Genomic DNA, 13,475 nt, shown 5'->3' with positions numbered 1-13,475 from the left:
TTCCCTGTCACCGGTAGAGCCTACCGCCATGGTTTTCGTGGCATTACTAATGCCACGAAAACCATGGTGGTAGGCTGACTCAAAATGCCGCTGGTACTATATCGACCGTCGTGCTGGACATTAACATCTCTGGCCTGGCGGCTGCTACCACCATGGTGGTCTGAGTGGAGAGGTGGCGAGTTGGCTGCAGCCAACCCGCCATTCTCATAATGTGGCGGTTTGTACCGCCAGCCTGTTGGCAGTACTGCTGCCACATTACCACTCACCGCAAGAGTCATAATGACCCCCATAGTTTCTTCAGTGTTGCTTATAGTCTGATCGGCTATCAGGACGGTTCTGATGCACATTTCATCTTTATCAGATCCCATCTACTGTCAGTGCTGTTTTAAATTCCTTTTGGAGTGTTTTGCTTTTCTGATTTCTGCTATTTCACTGCCTACCGCATTGTGTCCATTTGAAATTGTTCTGTATTGTGTGCCTTGTTTTACTTTTTTCTCTCGTCCCTTTCTTTCCATCATTCTTTCATAATTGCTTTACTTCCTTCTTTTTTTTCCTTCTTTCAGGCTTGCTTTCTTTAGCCTTACTTTCTTTTATTCAGCTTTCTTTCATTCTCTCTCTCTCTTTCCTTCCGTCCTTCTTTCTCCTTCTTTCCTTCTCTATTGTTTTACTTCCCTTCCCTTCTTTCTTTCGTTCATTCTCTTTCCTTTGTTCTTTCCTTTGGTATTTCTTTCTTTCTTCTTTTCTTTTCCTTTCCTTCTTTCTTTTGCCTTTTTTCTTGTCTTTTTTTCTTGCCTTCTTTTCTTCTCAAAGGGAAGAGGCTTGCAGCCAACGTCAAACTAATTGACTTTTTAGGTAGTTCTCTTCAGTGTCAACAAGTACAATGGTAATGTGTGTTTTTTTAGACCAAAACAGCTATTTTGCCTGTAGCAAATGATTTGTTTTAGATGAAGGCTGGGCATATTCCCAAACAATAAGGTTTTGCAAAAACGATGACAAAACAATATTTGCCAGAAGGCTGGAGGTCAACGTCAGACCTAGTGGCTTTCCAAATGCTTGTTTATAATGTTTGAAACTGCATCTGTCACTTTAAGGGTGAGGGCATGATCATTGTATTTGGTGTTTGAGTTATGGTCAGTATTGCTGTTGTGCAAATTGTGGAGTGAGGACCAAGCCATATTCTGTGCCTTTCAGAGTTTTTTTAATTGTAATCCAAAACTATAACTGCATTTTAACTGTTTTATTTTAAGTGGGTGAATGTCTACTTTTTTCTGATTATTTTTTAGGCTTAAATCTGTTTTATTAAGTTTCACCAAAGTAATACAACAACTCCCACCTACAGCCACTGGCCGGGGGTGACACAGAACATCAACACCTTAGAGAACATAGGCAAAAGGATGTAAGAGAAACGGCATAGAGAAGTAGGAAGAAGGGTATATCCAACATCCCCAAAGAAACCCTCCAGTACACACATCTCTCTCATGGGAAGAGAGTAGATGAAACAGGCCGTGAAGGAAGTCATTCGTTATGAGGGGGTGGAGTGTGTGAGTTTTAATATGCATAGATAGATGGACATGTTAACTCCTGAAATTTCTCAGAGAAGAACTGTATGCCTGGAGCCCAAGTTCTATCGAATTGAGGAGGGTGTGGTGAACTACCGCCGTAAGTTTCTCCATCCCCAAGATTTCCCATAATTTGTGAAGCCAATCTAGTCGTGTCAATATGACATCTGTACCTCAGCGGAACAGTAGCACCCACTTGGTTGCCCCTATAGTTAATGTTATAGCCCACCCTCTTGTTGATTTCAGGGGGGTAAGTCAAAACATTGGGTAGGCCCAACAAAATATAGCTAGGGAACCAAGTTAACTCTGTGTCATACATTTTGTCAATATCTACTGAAACTTCTGTCCAGAACCTCTGTATTTTAGGGCAGTGCCAAAGGAGACCACAGTGTCTCCAGCAATAAGGATCCCTGCCCAGCCTCCACTCGGCCATCCACGTCAGTGTGCAATACCAATAATGGGTTGTCTTGTGGAACATTTCCTTGGCAGAAGTACTGCATGCTGAAGCACATGCTCAGTGCACAGTCATGCCACTCACGTGGGGTGAACACTTGTTTGCATTCCTGTTCCTATCTCTGCTGTGCTGGGGTTTTAGTAGGGTTAGTGTATGTAAGCAAGAATGTATAAAGGTCTGTGGGAATGTGTTTGTAGGATTGGCACGTATCACCCATTGTTCAAAGGGGGTGAGCAGCCTGCTAGCGTGAGCTTGTATGTGAGGTTGCATTACCCAATGGCAGATAGCAATATATTGCAAATATGCTGAAGTCGGGAGGCCATTGTCAACCCATGACTGAGCAAAGTCCATGATCCCTTCTATACCAAAAAGGTCTCCCAGCCTCTTGCAGCCCGCCTCCTGCCAGCACATGTACGTTGTTCTCTGGGATGCCGGAGGGAAGTCCAGATTACCTGAAAGTGGGAATAAGGTGGAGACATGGGACGAGAGACTGTGTCATTCATGAAATCTCTGCCACACTCCCACCGTTCACCGCACCACCAGGGAGACATACACCCCTGCCGGGCGATGCACCCTAAGGAGATATTTTCCTGATGTGCACTCCGGCGATAGACTGATCTATAGGAGTAAGGCATAGTTTTCATGGGCATTGTGCTTCAGAGTAGAATAAAGTCAGAGATCTAGATACCCCACCCCTTGGAAGTTCCAGTCAAATGGAAAAAGCCTCTCCAAGGCTGCGTGATCCGCTTTCAGGATTGGTACGTTGAGGGCTTCTGATTTCTAAAACAAAATGTATTTTAAATGCTGATGCTTTCCCAATATTTTCATTTCGGCCATAAGATGTGGCAGGGATGTGAGTGGTTTCATCACCAACATTATCAAGCTGCCAGCGTATAAAGTCAGTTATATAAGATGGTGTTGCCTCACCAATTTAGCAAAGGTTTCCATATATAGGCAAACAGGAGTGGAGACAAGGGGCCTTCCTGACGGGTGCCACAAGCTACCTCACGGTGCTGGGACAACAACCCGTTGACCCTGACCCTGTGGGTAGGCATAACTGCATCCGATCCATAGTCTGAACTGTGGGCCAAGCCCAAATCCGGCAAGAACGCATTGGACGTATGGCCAGTGGATGCAGTTGAATGCCTTTTCAGCATCAACAGACAGCAGAAGCGTGGGCAGGCTTGCTTTGTGGGCCTTGTCTATGAGATGGCAGAGACGTTTAGTGTTGTTGTTGCAACCCCTCTCAGCATAAACCTGACTTGAGCTGGGTCAATGAGGCCTTGCATATAGGGGGCTAATCGGGCTAATCAGGATGACAACACACTAGTGAAAACCTTGGTATCCACAGTTAAAAGAGAAATAGGCCGGTACAACGTGCAATGTAACGGGTCTTTACCGGGTTTCGGAAGAACCTTTATGATAGCCACTCTCATGGTGTCTGTAAAGGCTCCAGTACTACTAAAAGAATTAAACAGGTGAGTCAAAAGTGGGTCCTGACCCAGAGCCTTCTCCAGCGGCATAAGTTAGATAGCTGCAAGTACTTCAGTCAATTGCATGTCTTTGTAGAGTTTGGAGGACTCGCCCTGAGGAAGATGGGAGACAGATGCTTGGGCTACGTATTCCTCAGCCGTTTGCGGCTTAAGCGCATCCGCACAGTATAGGGCGGAGTAAAATTGTTCAAACTCATGTACGATGTGTTCATCTTGCTGGACTCGAGGGCCCTGCGGACTTTCAATTTCAGGAATCCTTTGTTGCACAGTTTGCGCCCGGAGCCACTGTGCCAGCAAGTGACCTGCCTTATTCTACCCCCCCATAATATTTCTGTTTTGTACACTGGAGTGCATATTCTGCTTTATCTAAGTCTAAGGCCTTCAATTGTTTATGGGCTAATGTCAATTGGAGGCGTGTTCCAAGAGAGCCTGTGTGGACATGAGCCTTCTCCAAGTCCCTTACAGCCCGTTGCAACTGCATACGCTTTTTCCATAATTCCCTATTAAGGTGAGTGGCGATTTCAATAAATTGGCCCCATATGACAGACTTAAGAGTAACCCAAAGTAAGGCAATAAAGGTATCAGGGGTATTGTGAAGGTCTAAATAGTTGTGTAGTGTGTCAGTGATCTCAGTAACAATGGAGGAGTAGGAGAGGAGCTTGTAATTCAATCACCATGTGCACTGTTGGGGTCCTGTACAAGGCATTTAAATAGTTATTGTTAAAGGAGAGTTTTCAGAGAGGGCTGCTGCCCCGATGTTCGCAGCTATTGTGTTTATGGTGAGATGTGGGGAAGTCAAGAAAAGGTCTAGGCAAGCATAAGTTTGATGTGCTGCCGGAAAAAACTAGCCCCATGTGTGAAAGCCATAGCTGACACTGTTGCGAAAGTGCTCCCCTTTGTCCCACCCTATGTATTTACCTGTTCAGGAAAGAGTCAAATACTGAATTAAAGTCCCCCCTAAGAAGGATGTCATTTTCTGTGGTAGTCACCATTCTTCCAATCGCATCACGAAGAAATGCCTTTTGATGATCATTCGGGCATACCCTGTAGCAAACGTAAAGGTGTAGCCCCCTACCTCAAGGTGCAGAGACAACATCCTGCCCTGAAGCTCCGCCTGCATTTGCCCTGTTCTTCCTGGAAAGTGAGTAGCCAGCATAATGGCAACCCCTTCTCTCTTTCCCGGTCCTGATGAGAAATATTGGGTGTCAAACCACCCAGATTTCATGCACTTCCAGTCCAATCGGACCAGGTGGGATTCCTGGAGAAGACAAATGTCACAGGCAGAGTCCCTGAGAAGTCCTAGTCGTTTTGTAGGGGTGTTGAGGCCTGGGATATTAACGCTTAAAATCTTAACCATGAGGACATATACTTGTGGATGGTGACTGAGACACAGCTAGGTAAGTGACGTGGGGGACCAAGGAATGGACATGTTGGGAGAAATGTATGATGTGTGTATGAGAAAAAGGGGCCTGTTGAGTGAGGATAAAAAAAGGAAGAACCAAACAACAATACAACATAATATGTCCCCTCCGGAGGACCGAACCATCCAACAACTGGGGGTCCATGTCTCTGGCAAGGGTCTTCTCCTTCGATCAGTATGGTGGGAAACTGCGAGCTCCACAAGAACTTTCATCCAGTGTCCTTGAGGGGGCAAAGCAGCACTAAAACATGATGGGACCCAATACAAGGGCCCTGTGGGTGCCAAATCGCTAATGCCAGTGGTACCTCAATTAGAGTCCGGTTCCGAAGCTTTGTGCTGTGGCTACAATTGACGCAGAAGTAGCTCTCCATGTCTGAGTGCTTCTGGACATGTTACTTAGCTGAACTGTGGGTGCTTGCATATCTCTTGAGGTTTTGCATGTGATCTTGGTGGGGAGACAGCGCCGCCCTCCTCCCGTTGGCCATCCAGGTCGAGTAGCGATCGAGCCTCCTCCAGTGTGTGGACATTCCTGGTTTCTTTATTCCAGACAAAAGTCAGTCGAAATGGATGACCCCATTTAGAGTGTATCCCCCGCTTCCTGAGGAATTTTGTGACGGGTTAGAGCAATCTGCGGTGCTGGAGCGTGACCGGAGATTGGTCCTGATATAGCTCGACTCCACAGTGGCTCTATCCTGGATGGCTGCCATGATTGCTTCTGTTTGGGGATAAGAATGTAGGCAGGTGAGAATATGTTGTGGCTTTCCAGCAGATTTAGCCAGAAACCCTGCCCTGTGGGAAGGATCCAGTACAGTTTCCTTTTGGGCTAAGTCAAGGACCACACATGGCGGAAGAGACGAAGAACTTAGGACTCAAGGCCTCCGGAGTCAGCCTGCAACTGAACCACTTTGATCCAAATGTTGGAGCACCGAGGCCTGTTCTTCAATCCCTTGATCTGGTAGAGAAGATCCTCATTTTTGTCTTTAAGCATCAAGAGCTCCCATCTGTGTGCGTCCAGTTACTCCTCTCGGGAGTCCCCTATTTGCTCCACGGCATTGACTATTTGGCCCAGTTTGTTACAGTCTTTTTTCAAATCATTAATGTCTGCCACAATGTGTCGCTTAAAGGTGGCCAGGTCTTCTCTCAGGGTGCCACACAACTGTTCAAGGAAGGACCTGGTAACTGGAGCGTCATCTGCTGTTTGCGATCTGGCTTCAGCTGGTGCAGTAAGTTGAGACTTAGCTGGCGGAGACACTCCAACTAGGTCAGCTTTCTTAACATGGGGTTTCTGGAACATATCTTTAAGAGTGGTGTCCTTTTACTGCTGCAGTTGGATGACATACCTGCAGAGGGGGATGCCACAACACATAGAGGACTCAACACCAGGGACCATCAATGTCACCCCTCTAGAAACAGAGGCACTAGGACCAAGGATGTGGAGTTCCTCTCAGCAAGTGATGCTCCCCCTGCAGCAAGGGGAGTGGGGCCAGGCGCCTGGCACAGCGACGAAGACCCCTCAATTGGGAGCATAATGTTGAGCTTTCCTGGATATAACCGCTCCTCAAGTCCTGTCAGATAGGCCCTAGAGGGGGAACGACAGGGGACAAATCTCATGTCACAATATGTAGTATGACTCAATGATCTCCCCGACACTCAAGGCAATGTGCAGGTGTTCCTCACCAGGGTCCGAGCTTCTGCAGGTCTCTGCGATGTATAGGAGCAAGAGCCACTCAGCCCGAGGCTCCTCCAAAAAGTCAGTACTCTGGGTGCCCAGCAGTGGCCATGCTCTGCAATTATGCCAATGTTCATATAGTTTGGGTGGGGGTGGAATCCCACGAGCCTGGGCCAACTCAGGCATCCGCCAGGGGAGCAGGAGACCCAGTGCAATCAAATCACTCGGCCGAGTTAGCTAGTCTTTTAAAGAGTGGGAGGGGGACTGGGCGCTGTGCACAGTTTACCCTGGCACCTGGAGTCTTCCCATTAAATTAATAGCTGGTGGCGCGGCCCGGGCCGTTCCCCCAGGGGGCTAAAGTGGAGTCTCCCCACCACAACCCACTGCTGACAAATGTTCCTACCAGGGCAGCACGGTCAGCAGTCCTCCTCTTATCGTGCCTCTGCTCCACGGTTGGGCCTCAGTTGGGTCCCCTTCCACTACACACCTCATGTCCGGACAGGCCCCACTGCGCAGACCTCACTGGGTGCGGCTGGGCTGCCTCGCCACTTCCGTACTTGTATCGGCTGGCCCAGGAGCCACACTAGGCATCTCTTGCACCGCTCACCTCCCGTAGCTGTCCTCACACCTGGCATTGCGGTCGCCATTTTAGGCTGCCTCCAACACAGTGCGTCGTCAGTCAGCAGTCTGGGGGTAGTGCAGCAGGGTAACCTTCGCTATTTGAGGCCCCCAAGTGAACATGAGAGGGCCACGGCTGGACAGAGTGCCATTGTGAGGGTTCCTACTGCGCCACTTCTGCCCTGCCTATTGCGCAAGCAGCAGAGTTCCAGCAGAGTGCGTCTACATGTTGGACATGCCCCTCCTATTATTTTTTAGTTGAAAACAAACCCTAACTCCCCTTTAGCCTTTCTTTTTCAGTTTCAGGAAATACAATTAAATAAATCTATGTATCTATCTATTTTTCTCTGTAGTGATGATACACCACATGTTCCGTATACTGTTGAAAAGGTATTTATTTCAGTAAATTAGAAAATGTGCCTTCAGCACTGATCACGAACGAGCACCATTTGCATCTGGTATATTCACTGGCAATATTATTTTCATCCATTTGAGATACAAGCAAAATTTCTTGTGAAATCTGCAAATTTTCCAAATGATAAGGCAACGCCAGTAAATCAAAAACAATGTGATAAATGGCTGTTGTCACATGACACCCTAAACCCACTGACCCTCAAGATTTCTTGCTGTTTATTAACAATTTATTCAATAAAGTTAAACAACCAGTCAGAGCAGCGGCGGCTCCTCCACTATAGCAGAGGAGTGTCGTCCGCGCCAGCAGCAGCAGCAGCAGCTGCAAACATTAGAAATAAAACGATAATAAACTATGTTTGTTATCATTTTATTTTTAAAGGGTTGGCCATGGGGGTGATGAGCACTTAGGGGAGTGGTGTGCACTTTCCTCAGTGTGCATGTGTGTTTAGCTGCCTGTCTCGGGCCGGCCAAACATACATGCGCACTGAGCTCTCTCTAACCCGGCAGTGTGTGGCCGGGTTGGAGAGAGCAGGCACAGGCTCTCAGTCCCCCTCAAAGCCCCAAGCGAGGGTTCTTTGGCCAATTCTAACATTGCTTTCATGCTGCCAACAGCATAAAAGCAGCGTTAGGATTGGCCGCAGTGCAGGCTGGGAGCCTGTGCCTGCAGTGGAGCCAGAAGAGCGGCACGGCACAGCTGCAGGGAGACAGGTACGTTTTTTTATTTATTTAATTTTTCTGTTGGTTTTGTTGTCTTCCCACCCCCTTTTTCTCAGACTCATGGTTCATGATGGTTCATGATGTCACCAGACACTTTACGTATCCTCTCCCACTGCCTTGCCATAAGATATCATAATACAGTATATATATCTTATGCCAAGCAGTGAAGATGGCTCCACAACACGTTATTTAAAGCAGATGTGCTAATAACCACACAGTCACACATTTATAATTAGAGTGCAAAGGTCATTTTCAAAAACACGTTTTACTACCTCACAGACTGGATATAAAATGAATTTACACAGGCGTATAAGTCTCCTAATATTAGCCCCTAGGAGTAAATATGAGTGAAGGGAGCACACTAATACAGAATTGCTTGTAGGATAGTGATTGCTTCAGTCATAAGGTTTTTCTTACATGTAGTTGGCTCTGCTGTAGGCCACTCGTCATGGCAGAGGCACCAGTGATGGCATGCCTCTGATTTGGGTGCATAGGTTTATATAATTTCCTTGCTAGAGTTAATGGGATGAAGCAGGTTAACCTCAGCTCAACCCTGCTACCATGGATAGCTGTGATGTCACACAGGAGGCTCTGTGATAAAGTCTCTTTATGTAATGTTGTTGTGTAGCCCTTCAGAAGTTTTCCTAGCCCAAGTCACAGGGAGCCAGAGCCTTATACAACACATTCTTGTGACCCCCTCCACCACGGTTAGAATCCATATTCCAACCTTGTCTCTTTGGAATAAGTACATGCAAACATAACCCTTTTCATTATAAGCAGGACCCTTGCCTTACAGACAATTTCTGGAAAATTTCTGTCTAGCTAACTGAATCAATGCGTGCAAAGCGCATGTTCATGAGGTTGAGCCGTTATGTTCTGCAGAGGCATTCCGAAATATACCCGACCAAGGAAACCCTGGGTGCAGTTCAGGACATACTCTGCAACCTAGAGCAGGCCCTACAAGCTGTATCTGACTGTATCAATGAGGGGGACAGAGCAACCCATGGCGTAGAAGAAATAGAACCAATATTGCGAGAGAACATTCCAGGGTCTGCTGCAGAAGGACCATCAAAGAACATCAATGGAGCCCTCCAAGGAGTGACACGAGTGGACCTGGCTGCTAAAGGTCTTCTACTGAAAGGCGACAGAGTCCTTAACATGGTTCTCCACTGCAGGGATACACCGACTGTTACACTTTTGAAAGCAGTAGCAGATGGTCTGGCTGTGCAACTTGCTACTATTTCTGAAGAGAGGTATGAAATTATGCAGCGTGTCTCAGAAGCAGTTATCACCATTCAGAACATTAAAGAGCCTACATTAACCGTGATCATGAGAATGACATCATCTGCAGTGGAGGAAGACAATGAGAACATATCAGAGAGAAGCCTGCCATTTGTTAACAAGTCGGACGATGCTTTGGACGTGGAGAAATGCCTAACTGCCCTGCGTTTCTATCGGCGTACAAGGTGGTTCCAGACCAATGCTTGTGAGCTCAACTCCTGTGTTTTACTCATTCGTGTTCTCAGGGATCTATGTCATTGCTTCCCTGTTTGGTCCCCTCTCGGTGGATGGCCTCTGGAACTTCTCTGTGAAAAATCAATTCGAACAGTGGGCAGGCAAATGGGTGCTGGGGAAGCTCTCAGAAGTGTTATGGAAGTCCTTGCCTCGGGTCTCCTTTTGGCAGACGGCCCTGGCATTTATGATCCTTGCGAGAAAGAGGCAACGGATAGCACTGCCCATCTCAAACCTCAACAGAGGGAAGATATAACTCGCAGTGCTCAACACACCTTGCGATGTATCGCTTTCAACAAAATCTATAAAGTTTTGATGATGGATGCAGGGCTTTTAAAGAAGCACAAGACACAAAAAAGAAAACACCAAGCTATCATCTCTTACATGGACCAGCTTCCTGCTGCTACTGTCTTTGTTTTTGACTCAGTGAAGCACTTAAGAACAGAGGACAAGGAAGATGAAGACATGCCAGCTGCCAAAAGAGGTAAATGGAAAAGCATGTCCAGAGCTCCCCGTAGGTCGAATGCCCTGATGAAGCTACACCAACTGCGATCCCATCTCAAGTACAAAATTGTTTCCCAGAAGGGTCTTCTTTATTCTCCATCCTTTCCCGAAAGTACAGAGATTGGGGAGAAGACGTATATGGGAACAGCCCACTCTAAACAATCCGCCAAGTTTAATTTAGCAATGCAGTACTTTAATGCAGAGAGCCTCCCCGTGGACAGTAACCACCTGGCCAGTTTGGGGCACCCCAAACACAGAGTAAAAGCAGTCCTGACAAAAAATGGCAAGAACCCGGTTTTGGAGCTCAACCAGATACGACGTGGCCTGAAGTACAGATTAAATTCAGAGAGCGCAGGTAGTCTTGACAATGTCTTCGAGATGAAAGTTGAAGTTGATTGGCAGAATTTTAAGAGCAGGTGCTCCAGTAAAAAGATGGCTAAGGCATATGCTGCACTCGCAGCACTTTCGAGCAGTAATGAAGACGCCAGTGACAGTCAGTTTGGGACAGAGACCCCCAAGTTTGCATTTAGGAAGGAGATGGGTGAGGAACAAGGACTAAGGCTTGACACGGATATGCGTGGAGAAGATGCAAGCTTCTCTGTAGACTGGTTATACAGAATGTGGTATTTAAAGTTAAAGGGCACAATAAACTTTTAAACAACGTTTTTCTTTGAAAGTCTTCATTGGCAGGTAGGGTGAAGTCGCACACAACAGTACCCAAGCAGCCCTAACTCAGTAATGCATCTATTGCGTTGGCAGCTGCTGATGGTATCTGAGAAAAGTCATCTCTAAGGACAGTGAAATGATTTGTGGGACAAGATGTGCATAGCCTACTTTTTTAAGGAAATGGGGTGCAGGACTGTTAACCAAAAATTCTCAATCTAAAATCAAACAAGCATTGGAAAAGCCAATAGGTCTATGCAAGAGCTATTGGTATTGCCACTATATTTTAGCAATGTTGCACACCAGAGTGGCTGCTGTTCAGCGCAGCTAAATCTTAGTAGGGTAAACGAGAGAGGCATGGAGTGTTGTAAAATTGAGTGGAGTGTTATGGAGTGGCGTAGAGTGGTGTATAGTGGAGTTGAGTGGTGTGGGGAGAAAGGGAGTGGAGTGGAGTGTCATGGAGTAGCATACAGTGTTGTGGTGTGTTGTGGTGGGAGGAGTGTAGGAGAGTGGAAGGGCGTAGAGTTGAGTGGCATAGAGTGCTGTACAGTGTCAGAGTTGAGTACAGTGTTGTAGAGTGGAGTGGCATAGTGTACCGTGGAGCGGTGTAGAGCAGAGTGGAGTGGTGTAGCGGGTGTTATGTACAGTCTTGTAAAGTGGTGTACAATGGAGTAGACTGTCATAGAGTGGAATGGCATGTAGTGGAGTGCAGTGTAGTAGAGTGGACTAGTGTGTCATAGAATTGAGTGGAGTAAAGTGGCATGGAATGGCATAGATAGAGTTGCATAGACATTGGTATATTGGAGTGGTGTCATAGAACGGCATAGAGCGGAGTAGAGTGCTGTAGAGTGGAGTGGTAGAGAGTGTAAAAGAGTATCTGTGGAGCCGAGTTTAATGGAGTAGAGCATCATAGAGTTGAGTATTGTGAAGTGGAGTATAGTAGAGTGGCGTAGAGCAAAATGGCCGAAAGAACAGTGGAAAAAAGTAGACTGGTGTAGAGTGTAGTGGGGTGTAGCGTGCATTCCTCTTAAGTAAAGTGGTGTAGAGTGCATTGGTGTAGAGTGCAGTGATGTAGAGTAGCATAGAGTGCAGTGGCTTATAGTAGAGCAGTGCAGAGTAGATTGCAGAGGCATAGAGTGGAGTGGAGCAGATTTGAGTACTTAACCGACAGGCAGAGCAAACTATTGCACAGAAGATACTTTTGACAGCAGACTGGTGTTTTGTGGCAATATTAAGAAAGCCTATGTGTATCTTTACTTTGTGAACAAAAAAGTTGTAAATCCAACAATGTCATCATGACAGCAAAGTAAAACAAATGAATGTGCACGGACAATTATTAAACAGCACTCCATCTTTATGAAAGGCTAACCCATCCAAACAGCAGGCATTTCCTTTTCAAAACCATAAACCAGCAATTAAAATGCTGTTGTGTCAGCGACGTCAATACGTTAAAACAGACGGTGTGGTTCTAGATAGTTTAACAAAAAGACAACTTGATTCCCCATCACCTAATGGAGCACAAAAGTGACAATGCAACCATCAATGAAATGCAACAGTCTTGACAGACTGCACACCTAGGCAATGTCAAGCCATGAAAAAAACAGCAAGCAGGCTGTCTTTGTATACTTATTCTATTGTTTAAAATATTAAGGATATGAGGTTACACCAACTAAAGTTGTCTATAGTCAGACATAAAAAAAATAGCTCTATCCAATGCTTAATGGCATCCTCACCCCTGACAACTTGCATAACCTCTGCATCTCAGTAACAGAAGTGTCCCTCACTTCCAGACACAGCTGACACTATTTCCGTAACAGCAGGAGCTACAGCCTGCCTCAGAGAGAAGTAGGCTTTTATGAGATGCTGGAGCTGAAACCTGTCATATGGAGGACAAACTGTATAGAATATCTCAAGGAGGGACCGCTCCTGCCACAGAGTTCTATGTTATGTCCCTGGCCGCCTGAGACTAAATGGAGCCCGCAGCAACCAGCTGCAGAACTGACATTGAAACCCATGTGCTGAACTGCTAGAACAACATTCCAGACACATCTCACAATTGGTGCCAGATAGTTTCCAATTTTTTCGCCCAGCAGATCGTATCTTTTTTTTTTTTCGGCGACATCAAAGGGCCCCATTATAAAACGGACTACAGTAAAAGCCAGAAATTACACACTTAGGCGCAGCACACTCTTGGAGCACATTTCCAACGATGTCAGCAGTGCTGGAAAACGAAAAAGGCTGCTTGCTACTCACTGTCACAGAGTACTGTTCTTGTACATTTTCATATGGTCTTGTGCATTTGAACATCTTTCTCAAAATAACGACATTTTCATTCATTTTATTATGCAGATTGGATGAACTGTATTTCACGTGTTTCTCTTTTAAAATATAATAAAACCCTGCCACCTTAGGCGAATGGACAACAAGGATGGAATGTGTAGTTCAAGGCCCA

The 13,475-nt window shown here is 46.2% G+C and overlaps 1 pseudogene; it reads left to right on the top strand.

The window, feature by feature from the left end:
• Positions 1–9,178: 9,178 nt before the first annotated feature.
• LOC138301727 (interleukin enhancer-binding factor 3 pseudogene) lies at positions 9,179–11,017 on the top strand (annotated as a pseudogene).
• The last annotated feature ends 2,458 nt before the right edge of the window (positions 11,018–13,475 follow it).

The sequence above is a fragment of the Pleurodeles waltl genome, chromosome 6 (genome assembly GCF_031143425.1).
Source record: "Pleurodeles waltl isolate 20211129_DDA chromosome 6, aPleWal1.hap1.20221129, whole genome shotgun sequence".
NCBI classification, from domain to species: Eukaryota; Metazoa; Chordata; class Amphibia; order Caudata; family Salamandridae; genus Pleurodeles; species Pleurodeles waltl.
The sequence above is the reverse complement of the archived record's forward strand: the minus strand, read 5'-3'. Positions and strand labels throughout refer to the sequence as shown.